Raw genomic sequence first — 18,019 nt, forward strand, 5'->3', positions numbered from 1 at the left:
TATAAAAATGCTTTCTGGGTGGTTGCAAGAAGTTGAGTCCCACTTTTGGGCAAAAAGTGGAAGTGTTTTCTTTGGTTTTCAAATTTTTGTTGATTGATGTCAAAATTTGATGCACTTAGAGATTGAATCTCAAAAAACATCAGTAATAGAAAATGTAGTGCTCAGAGTCTACTTTTCAAATATGTAATTTATTTTAATACCCACATGCTAGAAATCCATTTTTAGTAGGCATGTTTAAAAACCAGTTTTTCAAAATGCCTGTTTCAAGACCATACCACATGTATGACCACCCTTTTTGATGCAAATAAATGAAATTTTGTAAATCCTTCTGGGAAATGATACCTAAGACACCAAATATTGATGAGAATATTTTTGCTTATTTTTTTATTGAATATATTTTTTTTATTAATTTTTAACTGACAATAAAGTATATTTTCAAATCATCAGGTGTACGACCACCATAATTTGATGAAAATTTCATATTTTTCAATTTTTTTTTTAATATTCAAAAGAATTGTATGTAGATTGATGTCATATAATTTATTTTTCTAAAATCCTAAAAATAAAAAAATTATTAAAGTTTTAGTGAACCTTGGTATTTTAGGTTTAGGTTCCACTTTTGATTAATAAATAATACAAAAATAGTAGAAGTAATCTTATCACTATGAAATTTACATTTATGAAATCAGAACGCTGAAAAATCTAATGGGTTTTCATTTCGTCAAAAAATTCAATCAGAAAGACCCTCAAAAAATTAGGCCAATGTAGAAATCTGATGTCGTTTTACCTTAGTCATTTTTTTGGAGGTCCAAGCATAGGCTTGGTGGGACCAAGCCTATCCCGAAGAAAAAAAAAAGCTAAGGATTGTTTCCCACCCCTAATTTTAACAAACGGGTACTCATTTTTTAAATTCAATAAACGAGTGCCCGTTTCGCTTTGTACTGTTGAAAGCGAAATGGACACCCATTTCATTCAATAATGGGTGCCCGTTTCTGAAAAGATCCATTGGGCCAGAATCTAGCCCACAAGCACAAATCCCAATGATTGAATGATTTTTCAATCATTGCCTGATAGGTACGATCTGTAAAGAGAATGTTTTGATTAATCATTCTCTTTGTTTGTCTTATTGTCGATTTGGTAAGGAGATCAATTCGAATTCAAATTTTGGTGTAGCCATGGGATCAAATCAATGCATAAGAGGCAAAGGAAGGTTCTGACAACTGGGGAGATTGCAGCAAATAGGGAGAAGGAGGCAATGCGTCAACGAGAGAGAAGATCAAGAATGAGACAAGGAGCTTCAAGTTCCACAATCGTTTTAGAAGAGGAGAACATCAATGAGACCATAAATGCTGATGAAGGAAACACAATAGAACCATTTAATTCAGGCGCATCTTCTAATCCATTATTGGATACATGTATGTCTTCACAACCCTATGTTTATTCTCATAAAGAAATTGGTAATTTAGTAGAAGCAGGTTACTTATTAAATGAAATTCTAATTGAAAATCAAACCTGTAATGTCCTCTTACTGGTTTTTACATTAGATTTGATATTCCTTTTTTATTTCTAATGCAATACAACAAAATTCCCACCAAATAAAGATTTCTTTGAAAACCGCCAAATCGGGTATACTCGAAACAATGCCAAAAGTAACACAACTTTAGATATTCTTCATAAATCTGAGAATAAACATTTCCAGCAAAATTTCAGCAGCATAATGGCCTATAAAATGACACTTCTAGATCTGCAAAAGAGTTTTACAAAATATCTCCAAAAATGGAGTTCAATACAAAGCTCAACGGGCTCCAAAACAACACAAAAATAGCTCGGAAACACCAAAATCACTATCAAACTCACACAGAAAAAGAATCACAACCCAACACACTTATTCCACTCTATTTTAATAGAAAAATGGCTGCAATACAGTAGCAAACCAAACTGATACATAAAACTTAACTGAAAACACAAACCCTTGCTGAAACACACTTGCGAACACACCCAAAACACACACAAATCTACACTGTTTGGCACAAAGGCAAACTCTGCATGAGCTTGCACATGGAAGAGCCTCAAACTCCCATCTTTGGGTCTCCTTCTCCATAGGTTCAGCAACCTCTGAAGAACAACAAAGCAATGAGCCAAAATCAATTCCAAGAATGAGCCCAAAATGTTTCCAAAACCTCTAAAAAGAGTACATAACCCTAACTCACGACCAAGAGGGTAGAATAATTATATTTTCAATGATATTTAATTCCTCTCATCCCATTGGTTGCCAAAAATTAGACACTTTTCCCAAAAATTTATTTAAAACACCTCACCGCCATAGGAAAAGTTATTAATTTGAATTGTTTTGAAAAGGGGACATGACAAAACCCCAAATGAAATTAGAACTCAAGTTGAAAATGAAACTGAAATCCAAATTGAAACCCCAAATGAAACTAGATCTCAACTTGAAACTGCAATTGAAACCGAATTTGAAACTCCAAATGAAATTGAATATCCACCTGCAACTAAAACCAATAATGTGTATGTAGACATGGAAACACCAATTGAAAGTGAAACATGTTTGAATGATAATAAAATGAATGAAAGTTTTGAAATTAAAAGTGATGTACTAGACAACCTTCCTAGCTTGGTTTCATGGAGATAGATTAGGACACATGCAAATAGATTGTTTAGACATTTTTTTTTTATAATAAGAAATTTGGGTTTCAATGTCAATTAATGGTACAACTAATTAAAATGACTAAAATGCAAAAAGTGATGAAGAAGTTAGGCTTTTATGTCAAACCCAAGAAGAAGGACGAGTCTTTAAAACAAGTTGTATCGACTATTGCTAGCGCCTTTGATACAATTGGAAAGAAAAGTTGTTCTAAAGATAAAAATGTGACACGACGGGCAATAACAATAGCTTTAGTAAGTCAAACAACTTCTAATAAAATAATGATGAGTAACATAAGTGGATATCTTAATATTCATTGCAAAAATTTGTCAAGAGATGTAAAAAGAAGAGTTAAAATTGAAAGTGAATCGGCAAACAAATTGTGGACTTTTAGTGGTAGACTACCAAGGTCTGATATGAAACTTATTGGTGAAGTAAAAAATTTGATCGAAAAATTCTAGCACGATAATACGAGAGTATCACCTAATGTTAGAGATGTCCTTAAATTAAGAGTTGGGTCAAAAATTCGTGATCCACATCCAAAACACCTATTGGACATGACTCAAACTGAATTATATAAATTTTTTTTGGATGATAAGGTGTTGACTATTAGCATTTGTCAAGGGTCTTTTGAAAAGTGTAAACCTTGCCATGTTCGAATTAACAAGGAAAGAGTCACATGTTGTTGCAAAACTCATGTTCAATTTCGCTACCATTATGATGTATTTCGATATATACGTGTTACCATGCATAGTAATGGAATGTTCCAAGAATGTGGTATAAATATACCACCTTAAACTATAAAGGAGTTTATTTCAAGTTTGTTTTGCAACCCACTAAATGAACAAAATTTTCTTTTCAATGCATGTGTTTCTGGAAAAAGCGAGAAATAGAGAGCTCTGCAACCAAGGCACATGAACGGTCCTTGGCTGCAGGTCGGCTCTCTGCCCAGGAGCTCCCAGACCTAGTGGGAGGCCCTTGCATTAAACTCTAATCATGCCTCCATTAATGGAGAAGAAAACTGCCAGTGAAGGGATTAATACCCACAAACCCTCTACTAATGGAACGAAATCATTTAATGAAGTTGTTCAAGGGCGCCACATAACCTTCCTAGATGAGGTGAGGTTCGAATCGGAGACAAACCAGGATGCAGTAGCAAATCTCGAAGAAGGTGAGGTTGCCTCAGCCCCGAGAGTCATCATTAAACCTAACTCCTCTATGACTGAATGTATTTCTAAAGAAATTGCTAGGCTTAGGGATTTTGTGAATTTTTTAGCAGCCCTTGATGTAGATAAAATGCCATCTAGACAATATCTTAATAAATGGTTTCATGATACTTGGTCTGTTAAGTTTGGAATTCAGTTTTTGTTCGGCAGAATGTTACAAAAAGGTTTATTTATTACTTTCTTTAATGATAAAGAGATTCAAAAATAGGTTATTGAAAAATAATTATGGAGTGTAGGCAACGCCTGTTTTAGGGCTATCCCCTGGACTCCGCTTGCTTGCAATGAAGAAATAATGACACTCTCCAACCCTAAATGGGTAGTTATTAAAAATGTCCCCCCTTTTTTGTGGAACTGTATTTCTAAAATCACGGAGCCACTTGGAAAGGTTATTAAAATTGATTCCTTGGCCTCTCTGCTACCTCACATGGATGCGAGGGTTCTAATTGCATTCAATCTTGGAGTAATCCTCCCCTCGGGTATTGACATTTGTATAGAAAACCAACTCTTCTCGTGTCCCTTAGAATACTTAGGAGGGATAAATGCATGTCATAGATGTAGAAGAAGTGGTCATTATTTGAAAAACTGCCCTCTGATGGTGAAGAAATATGGTACCTCCCTCAAGAAGACTTCCAATAGAAACCGCCTTCACCCGGAGTCGAAAGAAACTAATAAGACTAACCCTATTCCCTCTGCTTCCCCACCCCTTGTCCCCTCCCCCAACCTAGGGTTGCTGAAACTCTCCCATCATCTAATCCTTCTCCCCCCTATCTCAACCCCAAACCCTCCCATGCACATCTACTTCGCCTTCCTCAATTGCAGAAGCTATTCTCAAATATCAGTTGGGATTTAAAGAATTTAATCGGACTATTAGGGAACCTCATGTACTAGAAATAGATAAGAGTGAAATCTCCATTCCTATTGGTGAACCTAGGAAGCACAATGCTCAACAAATTGTCCTTGAAAAGCTGAAGATGGTTGCAGATCATAGGAAACAACTTGAACTAGCATTAAGTAATCAAAAAATGGAAATTGAGTCATGTACCATACCCTTCCTCCAAGAGTTGATTGGAGGGGAATATGGTGGGACTCATGTTGCCACCAGTGCTACCGAGAAGGTTTGTCACTCCCCTTATGGACCTAAAATTAATATGAATGCCCCCACAAACGATATGAGCGTCCCTCATATGGAAAATATTACAGAGGAGACTAAGGCAGGAGGTGACATAGATTCCAACAATTAGATTAAAATAACCTCTGATAACACTGATAGAGAGGTGGATCCTACCACTTCTCCTTCTAACCAACCCCTTGAGAAAGGGCATGGTACTGAACCTGGGATACAGTCGGCTGAAACAGTGAATAACAATATTGTGAAGGGAAATTCATTTTCCCCTGATCCTAGAACCTTTGAGGTTGGAGCCATTGATGGTGGAGAAGACCTAACTGGTAATAAAGCAAAAAAATTAAAGGAGGAAAAGATTTCCTAAAGTTGGTAAAGACAATTCAGCTAGGAAAGAATCCTTAGGACCTGATCAACTCTCTAAACTCAGGAAAAAAAGAGGGACACCACTATCAACTGTGGCCTTTGATGCTAGCCACCTCTCTAAATCTAAGGAATGGCCCAAATGTTTTGAAGGGTTTAAAGCCCTAGGGGACAATTTTGAAGCAACCCCTCAATGATGAAAACCATCTCATGGAACATCAGGGGATTAGAGGCCCCTGATAGGAAATATGTGGTCAAAAGATTCCTAAATATGCACAAGGAAATTTATTGCCTTATGCTCCAAGAACTAAAATCAGTAGGATTTTCTCTCAAAATTGGGCTAAAATCCATCTAGAGGGAAGCCAGCCCTTTCTTTACCAAACACCATAAGGGTAAGGGTGGAGCTGCAATATTGCTAAGTCCTAAATGGAAAAACAAGATTCTGAAATGGGGACAATCCCCCTGTGATAGGGCAGTATGGGTTATAATAAAGAATGATAATGAGACATTTGGTCTCTGCTTAATATATGCTTCTAATGACTACCGAGAAAGGGGGGAGATGTGGGAATGAATTGCAAAATTAGAAGACATCCCTTGGCTCTTGGGAGGTGATTTTAATATGGTACTCAATGCACAAGATAAACAAGGAGGAAACAAGGTGGAATGGAAAGGAGCGGAGAGGATTCACTAGGAGAGGATGGTCAACAAGTTGAGGTTGATTGACCCAATAGCAGGTTAAAAAGGAGAACACAACTCAATATGGTGCACCTGGTGTAACCACCAACAATACAATAAGAGAGTGTACTACAGGCTAGATAGGTTTTACTTTAACAGGGACTATTTTGAAATTATCAAGAATGAGGAGGGTGTTCATTATGCTGTCATACCATATACATTATCTGATCACCACCCCATTATGATTGGGCTAAAGATAACTAATAGTAAAATGGCCCTACCCAGCCCTAACTTGAATTTTAGAATGAACACTAGCTTCCTAAAAGATGGTGATCTCAAGTGTGCAATATACTTGGTTAGAATGTACAACAAATGTAGAAACAACAAGCTATCAAACATTGAAAGGTGGAACCAAAATATTGAAACCTGGACTTCACTTTGTCAGATGGTAGGTAAAAAGAAAGTAAAGGATACCAGAGCAACTGAGATGCAATTGCACAATGCATTACAAGTGGCAGAATCTGAACTACAAGGGGATCCGAAAAGTGCAACACTCACTTGTCAACTCATCAGGGCCAAAAATGATCTTAGAACGCTACAAAACCAGAAAATTAAAGGTTGGAGAGCAAGAGCTAAGCTCAACTGGTTAGATGCTGGGGATCGAGGATCCAAGTTTTTATTCCAAATGCTCAAAATGAAACAAGCAAGAGAGAATATAGATTCCATATGGGAAGACAATAAAAATCTCTCTGAACCAAAGGAAATTCTAGACTATTTTGCTCAGTACTACAAACAATTATTTTCTGCAGAACTAGTTAGGAAGGAGCAGGACAATGCAAGAAAATTAATCATGTCTTTAGTCCCCAAACTCCTTGATAATGAGGATAGCAAGTTTCTCGAAGCTGCAATTTCCAAGGAAGAAATCAAAGAAGCTATAGATGCTCTCAATAATGACAAGTATCGTGGACTCGATGGATTCCCAGTAGAATTTTACAAGGATAATGTTGAATGGATTGTGGATGATCTTCATGAACTATACTCGGAGGCTATTCACAAGGGATCCCTAGGAGAAAATAGAAACCAAGGTCTGATCAAACTCATTCCTAAAGAGGGTGATAGAACTCTTGTTAAAAAATGGAGACCCATTGCACTGTTAAATGTATCATATAAGATATTAGCAAAGTTGACAACAAGCAGATTGGAAAATATTCTACCAAAGATCATCAGTACTACACAAACAAGGTTTGTCAAAGGTCACTATATATTAGAGAACTTAATCACATGTTGGGAGTCACTCCATTGGGCTAAAGAAACAGGTCAAAATGGGGCCATGCTACTCATTGACTTCGAGAAAGCCTATGACAGAATAGAATGGGAATATATTATTCAGATGCTCCAGACTCTAGTATTCCCCCATGGGTTTTGTAAACTGGTCAAAACACTATTATGTGATGCTAATGCCTCAGTTGAAGTAAATGGAGTAAGATCCCCCAAATTTGCACTTTCCAGGTCAATAAGGCAAGGTTGTCCCCTTGCTCCTGCCTTATTTGTCATAGCTGCTGATGCCATGGCCTATTTAATCAAAGACTCCTCTGTCACTCCTCCTGTCAGGGGCATATCCTTACCTAATAAAAAGGAAATTTGTAATGTCCAATTTGCTGATGATACTGCAGTGCTAATTAAACTTGATGAAGAGAACCTCACTGCTCTGCTAGAAAATATAAATGTTTTTTGCCTTGCCTCTCGAATTAAGATTGCTATGCACAAATCTAACCTACTTGGCTGGGATGATAGCCCCCCAGACTAGCTCACAAAATTCTCTCTCAATTGGTTGGGTCCTTCCCATATGGTTAAATATCTAGGTATCCCCTTTTCTATTCTTCCAAACCTAAAAGAAATGTGGGAATGGGTAAGGAATAAGATAAAGAAGAAGCTCTCCAAATGGAATATGAACTATTTATCTCTGGCTGGAAGATTTCAGGTCTGTCAAAAGATCTTGGCATCATATAACATCTATTTCTCCATTGCCTAGCTCTTCAAGAACTATCAGTTTAACCATATCCAAAAGTAGATAAGGGCATTCCTTTGGTCTAATGGGAAAGGCATTACGAAGCAACATGCAGTGAAATGGGAGTGGTGTACTATCCATAAATTGTATGGTGGGATGGGACTAAAAGATCTTAGAACTCAAGGGATAACCCTTTCTTCCAAATGAATTCTCCAAGCCATAGATGGTGAGGAGCCATGGAAAATCCTAATAAGAAACAATATATCATCCTCAATTCCAAAAAAAGCTAAGAAGTGGAAAGGCCTCCCCATGATCGACCTTCTTCTTGGGAAAATAGAGGTAGCCCCAGCTGGATCAGGGGTCTTCAAATCCCTATGGAAAGCTTGGGAACAGGTGAAACATTTGGTGCAATACAATCTGAAGGGATGTAAACAGGGCCAGTTCACTAGTGATAGATCTATCTGGTGGAATCTAATTTATCATGGAAAACCATTGGCAGCCCTTCAAGGTTGCTTTGCTCTTAAATGGAACAATATGGGAATTAGGCACATTGAACAGATTATGGAGAATGGCCAACTGAGAACATGGAAGGATCTGCAACTTACCTTCGCTATTCCAGTATCCCAGAGTAGAACATATAACATGCTTAGGTCTGCCTTAACCAATGCTCTTCCCCAACCTCACCTTTCTCACTCCCTCTTCTCCTCCTCTGCAATTAGCTTGGTTGATGGCACACCTCTTTCCTCTCTTAAAGCCAAAAACATTTATGCATCACTCACTGAGGCGGATACCATTTTTCTTCACCTAAATAATTGCTAGGAGATAAACTGGGAACCTGGGGTATGGAAAGACAGATTAGGTAGATTTTGGATGTCTCCAAATGAACCAAAAAAATAGTTCTTTGGTTGGAGACTACTGTTAAATAAACTCCCTATTAAGGATAAGGAAGGTAATCACCTAAACTGCGAAATTTGTAGAGCTCCTGAGACTGTGAAACATATTTTTTTTACCGTCAATTTGCAAAGGAAATCTAGAACTTGTTCGGTCTAAATCTGGATGCTAATTGTGTTGAAATCATTAATGTTGTTTTAGGCTACATTAAGGGCTATAGGAAAATTGCAAATATTTTCTGGTCTTGTTTATCTTTAGAAGTTCTTTGGCTCATTTGGAAATACCATAATGATGATGTCTTTAATAACAACACCAGGCACCTCACTGAGTCTCTTAGGAGACTCATTTTTCATATTGTCTCAATGCAGGTCACTGTGGTCATTAAGTTAGACTCAGATAAGTTTGACAAATGGATCAAGGAAGGAACTACCACTGTCTACATTAGAGAGCTATCCCACGACTTCACATGGGAGAGGGATGAGCTAGGAAAGGCGGCATTTGAGCAAGCACTCATGGCCTTCATGAGATAGATTGACCACAAACATCTACATATGGAAATTTCTCGGGAGGAAGCTGACCTGATTCACCAGAGCACCTCACACCCTCACAGACAAGACATTCTTGATGGCCATATGGAAGTATGGAAAGATGGAGATATGGGCTGGGTGGCTTGGATCCCACCAGTGGGAGTCAACTCTTCTCCAAACTCTGAAATTTCTTTAATTTAGGCTGTTACGACTCTTTAGATTTATCTGTTTTGTTCATATAATATGATGTAATTGTGGTTATCATCTCCCCATATGTGGTGATACTCATAGAATATTAGTTTTTTTTATGACTGCACCCTCCTATGGTGCCTGGAAATGGTTATGTCCAGACAATTTTGGTGATATGTAATGGCTTTTTGATATTTAATCCAAAAAAATGCATGTGTTTCTGGTGTATGTGATATATGTGGCAATCTTGCATTGTTGGATGAATGTTTGCATGAAAATATTTCAAATGATTTTGGACAACAATTAGTTGATGTTAAAAGATTTAAAACTGTTGAGTATCCATTGAAGGATGGAAATGTTGGAAAATGATGTGATCTAATCACTGAAAAAGTTAGTGTTCATACATTTATGAATGAATTCAAGAGTAACATCGTACCTAAATATGTTAAACACACTCAAAATTCCTGTAAGATGACTTTCGAATATGTAAGGATACATTTCCTGTTGGTAGTATACTTTCGGTTGTTGACTTTGCAGAGAACTACACTCTTGCACCATAAGATGAGGTTCAATCACAATACTACAATTCAGTGCAAGTATCGATTTTTGTCCATATTGTCTATAGGCATGCACCAGATAGTACACAAGAGGATTGCAAAATTTTGAGAGAGTACCATTTCTATATGAGTGATAATAAATTACACTCATCTATGTTTGTCCAATTTTGCTTCAAGACCTTTTTTCTGAATTTGAGAGAGAGAGAAATTCAGATGACACAACATCTAATATGGTCTGATAATTGCACAGGGCAATTCAAGAATGCTAGAATGTTTTATTGGCTAGTAGGATTCATAATAAAACTAATATTGAACACATGTTGAGTTTTTTTGAGGCTAGACATGAGAAAGGAGAACATGACGGTGCCGGTGCATGTGTTAAGAGAGCCCTTTGCAGAGAGCAACTCAAATTCGAGGAAAAGGCTAAATTTAAAAATGCAAGTGCAATTATGGATCGGTGTAGTGCAAATTTATCCACAGGATCAAGTCAGAACTCTACAATTAGTCGTTTCTTTTGGCTAGTTAAAGAGGAGAATATCCTTCCAAGATATGATTGTGATACAATCAATGGGTCAGCTAGATGGCATTCATTTAAGAGTTCTAATTCTAACACTTGGACTATATGGACTAGAGAGCTTGCATGTTTTTGTCAATTTTTTGTTGCAGGTGAATGGGAAGAATGCAAGAATACAGAATGGGTCGAAGAATGGCAACACAAATCCTTAACACCTACTGAGACACAATATGAAGATGTTAGAAGAAATGAAGACCCCGATCATGCATTTGCATTAGAAGATTATGATCATGTTTCAGACCTCATACAACCTGGTAAATTAATTCAATTTATTGTTTATAACTTTAAATTATATATTTTTATGTATTGTCATATAATATATGATTACTGTGTGGGAGAAAAAGTGACACTAAGCAAACATGCCCTAATCTCACTTTCAACCACACACTTGTGGAATACGAAAGAGCCTAGAGGTATCACACAATTGGCTACTTCTTTTTGTGAAAGAGAGAGCCACGGGCTACCTATTAGGGTTTCTATTTCTTTGTTGTAATTGAAAGATAAAATGATGCAAGTTCAATTCCTAACCCCAAAATGCAAGTATGAACTAATGACAAGATTGCAGAATTGAATTTAAACAATGGAAAGCTGTAAACACAAGGACAAGACAAGAATGTAAATGCGTACCTGGAGTTAAAATCTGACTGAAAATGTTCGGGACGGCGGCGCGGGCGCCACTGTCCTGATTCTGCCCCTAAAACTGCTCCGGAAACTGCTGTTTTGCAAAGTTATCAAAAATGTTGAAAACTGCTGTCAGAAGGACCAGGGCGCCCAGCGCCCCTGTCCTGGCAGGACCAGGGCACCCCACGCCCCTGTCCTGGTCTTTTGCTCTGAGATTTGGTGCAGAGTGTTGTCTCGACCTGCTATTCCCGGATCTGCAACCTGCGGCGTCGTCCGAGTCTTGAAACCTGCACTTATATCTGAAAAGATGTTTGGGCGGCTATATAGGGTTTTGCCTTAGTCAAACCCCCGCTTCGGTGATTTCCACCTCCACGAATAGCCAAGTTGTATTGTAAAATGTATTGTGTGTGCAGACCTAGTGTGTGTGCAAGGTCCTAAGATGCAAGTAAGCAAACTAGAGCAACCTAGAAAGTAAACCCTAATTGCTCATAAATGATAATGTAAATGCTCTAAATCAAGATGCAAAGTGATCTAAAGCATGAATAAAGGATATGTTGAAGCTTATGCAAAGACATGAAAACAACATGAAATCATACCCAACCCTCAAGGGAGGAGTACAAGCCAATCTTCAGTCGGTAATCTCCTATTGTTCTTCAATGTCTTCCAAGCCCTAAATGGATGAATGAAATTGATAAATGCTTGATAGAAGGATGTTGAATGTTGTTGAAGTCCTCAAAGATCTGCTCTTTTGCTGCATAGAAGGTCCCTCAAAGCCAAAAATCAGATCCTTTCAAATGAAGAAAGAGAGCTCTTATATATGAAACCCTAGGTCTTAATTTCAACTTTTGGCCGACCTAGAGATTGAATCTCCCGCCAATTTCTTGGGGTTAAGCTTTATTTTATGATTGGGTCGTGCTCCTAAAATTTTGGGAAAAATGTCCGGGACCATGTGCACGCCGAGCACCATGGTCCCGACAACTTTTCACCAAATTTTCAGGGCCGTCGGATATGATGATTTTAGAGAGAATCCCGAAGTTACAAGTGATTTCGAGATGTTTTGACCCCCAAAACCAAGCCCCCAAGTTCAAAATAGGACCTAATTAGGGTTTTTGATTAAATGATGTATAGGAGGAATAAAATGAAAAGGGCACACTTTAATGAAAGGGCCCAACTTTATGATGTGGGAGATGATAAAATAGGACCTTAGACCTAATTAATTTAATTAATTAAGCGCTAAGGGGAAATGCAATGCAAAATGCAAAATGCGCCAAGGCGGGTGCTAAACTAGGTGTGAAATTGTACAACCCTAGCAAGTGCGTACAATTTACGATGCTACATTTAGCCCCCACTTTAGCGGTCATATGAACACTACGTGCATATGCAAGCTAAAGTACAGAAAAGTAAACATTATTTGAAAAAGGATATATCCATAAGTCTGTCGAACGAAGCCCCCAGCGGTATCTGCAGTACACAGTTAGGAACCGCACCCTACAAAACACATGTTAGATCACAAAATCACCTAATGCTTACTAAGGAAGGTGATGAAAATTTGAGGGTAGCTATATGCCCCCCCTATTTCGGCTTGCTAATTTTAGTGAGTTGAAACAGGGTATCATGTTTACCACTTCGAATTGTTAAAGAATATTGATGACAAATGCTCACAAGAAGATTTGATATGAGATAAAAAACTAATGGAGAATCATTTGGTAAGAAAGAGGACTAAATCTCAATTCCAACACAACAAAGAGTGTGAGGTTTTGAGAGTTCTCTAACACAAGATGAAGGATGTAAATGGAAACAAAATGCAAAGAGAAGAAAAGAAAGGAGAAAAGCATGAATACACACATTGGTGATCCATGAGAAGAATAGTGAGAGAGAAAAACACGGACTTCTTGCCCCTAGATCTTGTCTAGGTGATCCATGTGAAAAAGGACATGGAAAACTAGCCCCTAGAGTCTGTCTAGGTGATCCATGTAAGGGAGGAGAGTGAGAAAGTCTAGCCTTATGCCGCTAGTTCCACTCAACCTCGTGCATGTGTGTGTAAGGGAGGTTAGAAGCACCTCATAGGAGTCTATGCCCGAGTATGCTACAACCCATATATGTATAGTACAAAAGCGTGACATCTCGCTCTAAGAGTCTGTGCTCTAGTTCCGAGAATGACCCATTGCTCAAAAAGTGTAAGTTTTATGTCATAAGAAAAGTAGAACAAGGATACCTACCTTCATCACACAAGAAGATACCCCAAAAATGCAACAATGTCATAGATCCAAGCAAGAGAGTTCTGCACTCCTTAAGCAAGGATAAGATAGTTGAAAAGGGATATCTTGTAGTATGTGTAAAGGAGATCCTTAGAGGAGAAGAGATATTTGTACAAAAGACACCTATCCCTGAGAGAAATTGTCTTAGACAAATATAACATCTTCTAGAATAAGACAAAGAAGAGAATAAGAATGCAATACTTCCTTCTTTTGCGAGGTGAAAGTGATTCTTAATGAAGGATGACGCTCTTTTTAACCCAATTAGGAGAGTGATTTCATTATGGATGTATTTTACCAAGTGCAAAAGAGGTTGTAGTCAAGGACTTACACCTCTTGTAAGAGAGAATCCTTTGAACAAACAACAACAAATGCGTACAAGGCATAACATCAAGTAATAAAGTCCACACCATCCACAAAATAGGAAAAAGTGGATCCTTAGATAAAAATAAGGAAAGATCATTGCCTCCCAAGGATAAGGACAATGAGAAGGACTTACACAATCTTCTAGGGAGAGATTTGGACATAAGCAAAAGAAGAGATGTATGAAATCATTCTTGTCCCCATAGGAACAAGAAAATTAGGCTATTATGTTGCTTCAAAAAATATGATTGCACTTGAAATTGTACCATCATGAATGACAATGAGCCCCCAGTAAATGAGCTACCAATGTCACATAAGGATGAGCAACATAATAGCCATTAATGTTATTTAAAGACATGATAGACTAAATGAGGTATTTGAATATGACATGTTAAATGCTCAACTATAAGTGAGATCAAGAACATGTATAAAATGATAAAGATTGAAGAAGAAAAGTCACATGAAATCTTAGAAGAGGGATGAGTGTAATTTATTAGAGCCTTATCCCTAGAGGAAAGGACTTTATGATGAATAGGAGATAAAGATTCATAAGTGGATTTAGAAATTTGAGGGGATTCATAAAGAGATTTGTTCATTGCCAAGATTTCCTTATGAGGGGAATGAGAGTTGATAGAAGTAAAAGATGATTTAGTTGAAGTGAGATCATCATCACTACTAAATATAGCATTCACATTGAGAGATGGTCTTTTAGATGCTTTGGTACGTTTGCAGGGATTATAGCCGAGTCCAAAGGCATAATTGTGAAAATTAGTCTCTAGAGGAACTTTTATCCCTTGTTCATGAGTGCCACAACCATTTCCATGATACCCATGCTTAGCAAAAATGCGAAAACCACGACCATAACGATCAGCCATTTCAGGAAGAGAAGGTGGTTTTTCATAAGACAAAGAATCAAACTCTTCATAATTAGAGGTGTGAGGAGAAGAAGTTTGAGAAGCGGCCACAAAATTATTGCTCATAGGTTCAAGTAAGACTGATTGATCTCTAGTTTCTTCCTTCTTTTTACCTTTAAGATCTCTAGGAGGAACCCTATACTCACCTACAAAGGTGGGATTAAAGTCAAGAGATCCCCAATCGTCATCTGCGAGAACCTTCTCAGGATCAAAAGCCTTTTTATGCATATATTCAAGTCGAGAAGGATCTTCTTGAGGAGCTTCAAACTCATCCAAAGAATTTTGATTATTAGAGGGTAAGGATTCATCCATAGGTATCTTGTTCAAAGAGTCATTACTAGAAGAGGAAGGTTTAGATGTTTGCAAACAAGCTTGAAAATTAGTATCACCTATCAAGGTATATGTCTTATTGTTATAAATGAATTTAACTTGTCTATGCAATGTAGAGGGGACAGCTTGCATACCGTGAATCCAAGGTCTCCCTAATAACAAGTTGTATGTTAGATTTCCTGACATAACATGGATAGGAGTAGGCAAAGTAACGGGTCCCACTGTGATGGGTAAGGTGATAATACCTAATGAAGACTTAGCCACATTATCAAAGCCTCGAATGGGATGAGAGTCAGGCTCAATAAGGGATGTATCCACATTCATCTTATGCAATAGATTAATGCTACACACATTAAGGCCAGAGCCATTATCTACCAGTGTTCGTCTTATAGCAGTGTCATTTATGATAACCACAATCATCAAGGGATCATATTGATGTTGAATTTCACTAGTAGGCAACTCATCTTGGGTAAACACAATTTGAGCTTTAGGATTCATCACAGAGTTAACTAAAGATGCTATATTACTAGATGTATTCGGTGGAGGAACATTCAAATCTTTCAAGGCATCTTGTAACATTCCATGATGAGCGGAAGAAGTTTGGATCAAATCCCAAAGGGATATCTTAGCAGGGGTAGCTTTAAGTTGTTCTATGAGATCATATTCCTTACCAGGAACTTGTGAAATACGTGGAGCTTGGGGAAGAATAGGTTGGGAAGGAGGAAGTGAGGTTGGGATAACTAGAGGAGGATTAGGTTGCCTATTGTTTCTAGTATTATAAGTATGGGCAACCGCATGATAACTCTCTCTAGTCAATTGCTTAGCATACTCATAAGGGCTCTTAGAGGAATAACCTCCTTGCACAGTAATAACCGGTTTCTTAGGAGTGCAAAAAGAATCATTAGCATAACCACCTTGAACCACTAAGATAGGCTTATTTAAAGGTTGAGAATTTTGAGAAGGACAAGCACCTTGGACAGTGAAGAGAGGTTTGTTAGGTGTCTCATTCACATGTATCAAATTGATTGAGGATGGTTTAGAGGAATGAACAAAAGTGTTGGAAGAATTATTGATAGTCTTCTCTTGCACTAAAATCTTATCACAGATTAGATCAATTTTAGGAGAGAGACAAGGGATAGGCATTGATGTTCTAGTAGGAAGAGTAATACTAGGAAAGGTCATATCATCCTCTATCATCAAAGGATCTACATGGGGAATAAACTCTCTAGGAGAAGGATCAACATTACTCTCTAAAGTCTCACTTTTGAGAGGGAGATCTTTGAAAGAAATGTTAACCATCTTGCTTTGAACTAGGGTTTCCTTATGAGTAGAACCAAGTTGAGGAGAGGGAGATGCTTTATTTTTAGATGGAGAATGATTGAGATTCAAGGAAGGTGAGAAACTATCAAGGGAGTTTTCAATCTTGATTTCATCCCCTTTGGCTAGGGTTCTCTCATGGGATAGAGAATAATCCACACCTTCTTCTAATGGTTCATCCCAAATAGTGAAGTTGTTGAAAGGAATGTTTGAAGTATTGTCAATTTCGGGAGAGGAGATAACATTGTTTATTAATTCCTCATCCTTAGGAGGGAGAGCATCAATAGATGTGTTAAACTCATCCTCTTTCCTCAAAATATGTTCAATAGGGGAGAGAGAATTAAGGAAATTGCTTATTATTTCATCTTCTTTCTCTAAGGGATGCTTATGGGTAAGACCAACTTTAGGAGAAGGGTAAGAATTTACCATTAATTCATCATCTCTAGTGGGAATTTTGTTGGAAAAGGAAAGGCCATCACTAGGAAATGTAGGGATAATGTCATCTTCTTGCACAAAAAGATCCTCATGAAGGGAGTGTTTTTTAGGGGACACAAAGGCATCAAGGGCATCATTCAACAAAGCATGATCATATCTATTAAAAGGTTTATCTTTTGATTCAAACGGAGATATCTCTTCATAGAGGGGATCATTGAAAACAACCATGTTACTAGATTTAGTGGAAGAGCTGATAGGAATGTACCCTTGAGAGGAATCATTCGACTTATCTTTGTCATCACAACGAAATGGCATAGTAACAATGTTTATGAGTTTTTGGTAAAATGAAGGTTTGGTATATTTAGGTTTCAAAAATTCATCTAAAGCTTCATCTAACTCATAATCATCACAAATATGAACATCTTGCAAATAAAAATCTGACATTTTGAAATTGCATAAAATTTTAAACACACAATGCAAAGAAACACACTTTTTTTTTTCTTTTTAATGAAAATGAAATGAAAACACACTAAATCTAGATCTAGATCTAACAAATGCAATGCGAGAGGAAGCAATGATAGATTCACGTCGGGTTCACCAAAATGTGTGGGAGAAAAAGTGACACTAAGGAAACATGCCCTAATCTCACTTTCAACCACACACTTGTGGAATACGAAAGAGCCTAGAGGTATCACACAATTGGCTACTTCTTTTTGTGAAAGAAAGAGCCATGGGCTACCTATTAGGGTTTCTATTCCTTTGTTGTAATTGAAAGATAAAATGATGCAAGTTCAATTCCTAACCCCAAAATGTGTTGGGAAAAATGGTGTCTCAACCTTGCATTTATGTGAGGTTACTATTTATAGTAAGTTTTTATTTGAGCATGAAATGGTGCGAAACTCTCCCTGAAGCTTCTGGTTGGCTAGATAAGCATTCCGGTAAAGTTGCGTCGCAAGGTCACAGCTAGTTTTGAAGATATTAAAGTTTTCGTC

Source organism: Cryptomeria japonica, chromosome 3 (genome assembly GCF_030272615.1).
Source record: "Cryptomeria japonica chromosome 3, Sugi_1.0, whole genome shotgun sequence".
Taxonomy (NCBI): Eukaryota; Viridiplantae; Streptophyta; class Pinopsida; order Cupressales; family Cupressaceae; genus Cryptomeria; species Cryptomeria japonica.